Source organism: Oryctolagus cuniculus, chromosome X, assembly GCF_964237555.1.
Source record: "Oryctolagus cuniculus chromosome X, mOryCun1.1, whole genome shotgun sequence".
Lineage (NCBI taxonomy): Eukaryota > Metazoa > Chordata > Mammalia > Lagomorpha > Leporidae > Oryctolagus > Oryctolagus cuniculus.
In genome coordinates, this window is record NC_091453.1 from 38,416,151 (window position 1) to 38,422,150 (window position 6,000).

Genomic DNA, 6,000 nt, shown 5'->3' on the forward strand with positions numbered 1-6,000 from the left:
CAGTGAGTTAAAGCCACGGCACGCAGTGCCAGCATCCCATATGGGCACTGGTTCAAGTCCTGGATGCTCCACTTCTGATCCAGCTCCTGCTAATGCACCTGGAAAAGCAGCAGAAGATGGTCCAAGTCCTTGGGCCCTTGTACCCACATGAGAGACCTGGAAGAAGCTCCTGCCTCCTGGCTTTGGCTTGGTCCAGCCCAGTTGTTACAGCCATTTGGGGAGTGAACCAGAGGATGGAAGGTCTCTCTGTCTCTCCTTCTTTCTCTAATTCTGCCTTTCAAATAAATAGAAAAATCTAAGAGGGAGGGAGGAAGGGAGGAAGGGAGGAAGGGAGGAAGGGAGGGGAGGGGAGGGGAGGGGAGGAAGGAAGGAAGGTCCTGCAAAGTACATAAGATTTTTGTTTTGTTCAGTAACAAATAAGGAAACAGATGCTTACAGATATACAAGATCACAGGCGGACCAGCCTAGAACCCAGGCTGATTCCTACTCCAATAAAATTGTCACTGGGGAACACCCTCTCTATTCAAAAGGAATGCACTTGTTTTTGTTTTGCTTCACTTTTCTTATGAGTAAAAAGCAGTTATTCACCTATTTTTTTAATGTTTATTTATTTTCACCTATTTGAGAGACAAAGAGAGACACAGAAAGAGAAAACTTCCATTCACAGGTTTACTCCTCAAATGCCCACAACAGTCAGTCCAGGCCAAAGCCAGGAACACAGAACATCATCTGGGTCTCCCATGTGGATCAAAGACCTAACCGTTAGAACTAAAACTACAAAATTCTTCAAAGAAAATATAAGGAAAAATGGTCATGATCTTTGATTTGGCCATGGTTTCTTAGATATAACACTGAAGGTACAAGCAACATAAGAAAAAATAAACAGCAAATTTCTAAACTTTTGTGCAACAAAACACACTCAAGAAAGTAAAAAGATTAGCTGCCGCTGTGGCTTAGTGGGTTAAAACCTTGGACTGTAGCGCCAGAATCCCATATGGATGGATGCCAGTTCAAGTCCCGGCTGCTCCACTTCCCATCCAGCTCCCTGGGAAAGCAGCAGAGGATGGCTGCTTGCAGACATGCACCCATGTGGGAGATCCAGAGGAAGCTCCTGGAACCTGGCCGGTGCAGCCATTTGGGGGGTGAACCAGCGGATGGAAGACCTCTATCTCTCTTTGTCTCTACTTCTCTCTGTAACTCTTTCAAATAAATAAAATAAATTTTTTAAAAGATAACTCACAGAAGAAACTAGTTGCAAAACATATATCTGATCAGAATTTAGTACCTAGAATATTTTTTAAAATTTGTTTTTTAAAAGTCAACAATAAAAAGACAAGCAACCAAATTTTTAAAACAAGCAGAAGATTTAAATAGACATCTTTCTTAAAAAATCCAAACAGTCAACAAGTACATGAGAAGATGCCCAACATCATTAGTCATTAGGGAAATACAAATCAAAATCACAATGAAATACCACTTCACACCCACTAGTATGGTCATTTTTTTAAAAAATGAAAGCAAGCAAGCAACAAGTGTGGGTGAGGATGTGCAGAAATTGGAACCCTCATCTATGGCTAGTGCCAATGTAAAATCCTAGAGGCACTGTGGAAAATAGTTTGATGGTTTCACAACAAAATTAAACAAAGGATTACCAAATGATCCAACAGTTTCACTCTTAGTAACATGCCCAAAATAATTAAAAACAGGTATTTAAACAAAATCTTGTACAGAAATATTCATGAGCAGCAATATTCACAAAAGCCAAAACAGTGAAAATAACCCAAATATCCATGAATAGGAGACTGGATATTCAAAACATGGCATATTTATACAACGGAATATTACTCAACCATAAAAAGAATAAAGTGTTAGTATATGCCATAACATGTGTGAATCTCAAAAACGTGCTAAGTGGAAGAAGCTGGATATAAAAAGTTCATATATCATATGATTCCATCTATATGAAACACTCATAATAAGCAAATCCATAGAAATGGCAGATTAATTCTCACCAGGGGCTATGGCATTAATTCTACTGTTGAAGCTTTGGGAATTTCTGAATAAATGCTTTTATAGATGTCCTTTACAGCCATCAAATATTTCCTAACAATGCCATCAATTTTATAATGCAAACAAAACTGGAAAAGACCCACTGTTTTAAAGGAATTCTGGGTTTTAGCCAAGAGACATAATCAAGTATATCTGCAAGAAAAGAGTTGGTCTACTTATACGGAGATGAGACTAAGGATTTTTTCTTATATACAATTCTACCCCCACCTCAAAAACACACAAAAATGTAAGCAGTCCTTTAATTTTTAATTCAATTATCTGACTAGAAATCTGATAGTAATATAATAGTTGTTATTTTCTTTACATCTGTCTACTTTGATAATTTATAGCCATTGGCTTTATCATTTACTGACTAAACAATGGGCAACTTAGTGAAATCAGAATTCCAGGGTCTACCACAGACTTACTAGTGCAGGTCTTATTTTTCACGTTTCATTTTCCCTTTCACATGTAAGGATGAAAGTACCTTTCCTGCCTGCCTCTCAACAGATACACAGTAACAAAATTATGACCAAGGTGTAATGGGAACTCTAGTTCGGTAGAGCGGAGGTGGGAGGGAGGGGGAGGAGGAAGCAAGAAAGGCTTTCAGGAATGCTAATAGAGGTTAAGTCTTAAATTCAAAAGGAGAAGGAAAGACTATTCCAGGTCGAAGGGGCCATCAGAAGAAAAGGCAGAGAAGACATTGCAAATCAGCCTTGGTTCTTAAAACAAGGGCTCCTAAACTCTTTTAACGTAGTCCTTTACTCCAGCCTCAACCTAAGAGTCCAATGTTATTTCATTCCACTCCCCAAACACGCTTTGCTTGTACTTTTTAAGCCACAATATTTGAATGCAGTTCCATTTGAAGAACATCTAGTTCAGAACTGAGAAGCCACCTTGCCTGGCAGAGTGAATGTAACACTTTTTAACTAACACAATGCCTTTAAACCTACTATTTCATATACTAAGTATTCATCTCAATATGAGACTTGAAACATACTATTAATTTTGGTATTCAGGCGGGAGGTAGCCAAAACAAGATTACACTCCTGAAACACCAAAGCAGAATAAAGGAAAAATAGCATGAGAATGCTCTCAAGTTTGCAACATTTCCGATATTAAAATGTGTTCATTTGAATGAATACATTTCAGTAAAAAATATGAAAAAATCATGAAAAGTTAAAAATCCGTAACTATTCATCTTGACCCAGAACAGAATGAATCATCACAGGACATCCTTAAAAGAAGATAAGTAATCAGAGAACAAAACATTCACACACTCTATTGTAACTTAAACTCACACCAAAAAAAAAAAAAAAAAAAAAAACGCCAATTTTCAAATAAGCTGAAAATGACCAAAAAGATCACACATAGTTTTTTTTAGCATCCAAAAGTCACCTCTAGTGCATTTCAGTTATCCTTTAAGGAAAACTATCTTTCCTTCACACTGCCCAATTTCAACAATTTCTAAAGGCACCAATCCAAAGGATAGCGACTGTCCAGAAGACACCTGCTGCTCTGTGTCATACACTAAGACCTCTCCAAAAGTTCTCTTGGTACGGCAATTTACTATAGATGACAAACAGGCAACAAAGCCTCTGAAATTGGATGCAATCACTACTTCAAAGATTTTTACAACTCAAGGGCTATTTATTCACATAACTGCCTCAATCAATATTAACTCTCAAGAAGGAATAGCCATAGCACTCTCTGGTTTGAGGTCTCATTTTACCAGTTTTCTATGAACTCCTGAGACAGGGAGATATACACACGTGCATAATTTCCACCCGCACTCCACTACCCAGATGTCTCACCACTCACCTAGTCAAACAAAACCACTGCCAGTGCAGTGAAGCCACCTCACCCCTATTATACCATCCCTTCCCCATCTCCATTCTGTCAGTCAGAACACACACCATCCCTTTCCAAATAACACTCAATCTCCTTGAACCTAAGAAACTAGACAGCAATACCCCTTACTGCGATCCGGTCTCATCGACCCTCACACACCCACTGAACCTCTAAAGTAAATCCACCATCATAACCCACCAAACCCTTACTCAACTTCCACACCCGACGCGATCTTCGTTTTCGGTAGCCTTAATCTCACTTAAACGATCCCTCAGTCCTTTGTCAACCATCTCCTGCTACCTCCGCACCTTTCCCGTCCCCTGCTCTTGTCCTCGCTACCAAAGTTGCCACCACCCCCCAACAAAAACAAAACAAAAAATGCACCTCAACCCCACATCTGCCCTTCCTCACTTTCCCCTTCTTAAATTTTCTTCGCTACCCATTCAGTCACTTCGACAGCAGCGCCGACAACCCCGAAGACCCGAGCTTGGCCTCGGCCGGTACCTATTGGTGATGGCACTCACCCTGCCTCGGTCAAGCCGCCCCCAACTAGGGCGCTTACTCCTAACAGACTCTTGGCCGCCTCTGCCTCCCTCCATTCATCCCCGGCCCATTCATCTCTCAGCCCGATCCCAGACACGCCCCCCGGCCTCCTCCCTCTCTCTGCGCCCCGGCCGGCCCGGGACCCTCACCAAATTAGAGGTTCTCACGGAAGGAGACAGACTCTTTTCGCTTCTCCCTGGCCCTCTCCCAAGCCTCTTCCAGCCCCCCGACGAACCACACCATAGAATAGACACATACACACACACCGCCTCCTCCTCTATCGCTTCCTCCGATGCTTCTTACTCCCCTCCTCGATGTCTCGAGCTCTGCTTCGCGTCGTGTGCGCGTGCGCGCGGGAGCGTCTCCCCGGGAGCCCACCGGGCCAAAGCTACGGCCAGTAGGTAAAGAGCGGGCGGGGTTAGGGGAGCGGGGTACGAGCCCAAGCTCGCGCTCGCCCCGGAGCTGACCAGGCGCAGGCGTACTCCAGCCAGGGAATTCAGATAGGTTGGAGAGAGGGGCGGAGGGGGGCGGGGAAGGGAGGGGAGGAAAGGAGAAGGGGGAGGGGCGGAGAAAGCCAACGGAGCAGCCCCAACTCCGGAGGGCCCCTATCGCAGCGAGGTGCCGAGTGGCTAGCCAACTAGAGCGTGCGCACTCCTCCCCCGCCCGCCTCAACGCAGCGGGAGAGAGGGATGCGCGTCGAGGAGAAAGGCTTCTCCCCCTTGCAAAAAGAAAATCTCAGTAAGGAGCCACGCGCGATACCTCCTGTGTGTTCGCAAGCGCCCGCTCCCTCCACAGCTGTTTTATCCTGGCCCCTTAAAAAAAAAAAAAGTCCAAACACACACACACTACTTCCTAGCCCCCCACCGCCCACTCTCAGTTCTCCGCAAGCCTCCCTCTAAATGCGGTAGTTCTGTTAGAAATTTGGTACTCGCCAGCACCTTTTCGCCCGCCACCCCTAACTCCCTCTTTCCAACTCCCGGTTTGTCTCGCGAGACTCATACCTGCCGGCTTCGGGATTAGAAGTCGAAGCACAGATTTACAAATACCGGTCTCCCGGTTACGTTTCGAGGGCAACGACCACGGCATGTCCCCCCACCCCCCAGGACTGCAGTGCGCGCGCGCGGGGGCTGGGAAACAACCAAAGCCGGGATGGGAAAGGGAAGCTATGAAACGGATTTTTGACGGCATGTAACCGCTAGGCCTGGGCACGTGCCCTGCGCCTCGCAGGCGGGTGCAGTGTACCCTGGGAATTGTAGTTTTTGTTCCCACCTTCAGTCCCCACTCCCACCCTCAGCCTGGTTTAGGCCTCTGACCGGGAGGGGGATTACCGACGCCATTTTGCCTGTAACAATGGCCCTCGGCCCTGGCGTTGGCGGGTGGGGGAGGGAGCAATGTTTTAAGGGTTCGGTTAACCTCCCCTGGCCCCTCGGTGCCATAGCAACCCCTTTAGAAACCTGGCCCCGCCCCCTGGCTGCTCAGCGGAGCGCCTAGACCGCGCGCATGCGGAAAGGATACCTCCCCCTGAGGCTGGCTCTCTCTAGTCTCCCACCATCCACC

At 45.5% G+C, this 6,000-nt stretch overlaps 1 protein-coding gene across 6 annotated transcripts in view; it reads right to left on the minus strand.

The window, feature by feature from the left end:
* Nucleotides 1–5,632, minus strand: part of WNK3 (WNK lysine deficient protein kinase 3) — a 172,122-nt gene extending 166,490 nt beyond the window's left edge. For 2 of the 6 annotated variants that reach the window (XM_008272664.4, XM_002720024.5), the window contains exon 1: nucleotides 4,702–4,955. The gene's annotated coding sequence lies outside the window, so the exon portion shown is untranslated. Of the gene's footprint in view, nucleotides 1–4,701; nucleotides 4,959–5,444 lie in introns of those variants that run through there. The other 4 variants (XM_051827130.2, XM_051827133.2, XM_051827131.2 and 1 more) reach the window with 4 other exon arrangements.
* Between the last annotated feature and the right edge of the window lie 368 nt (nucleotides 5,633–6,000).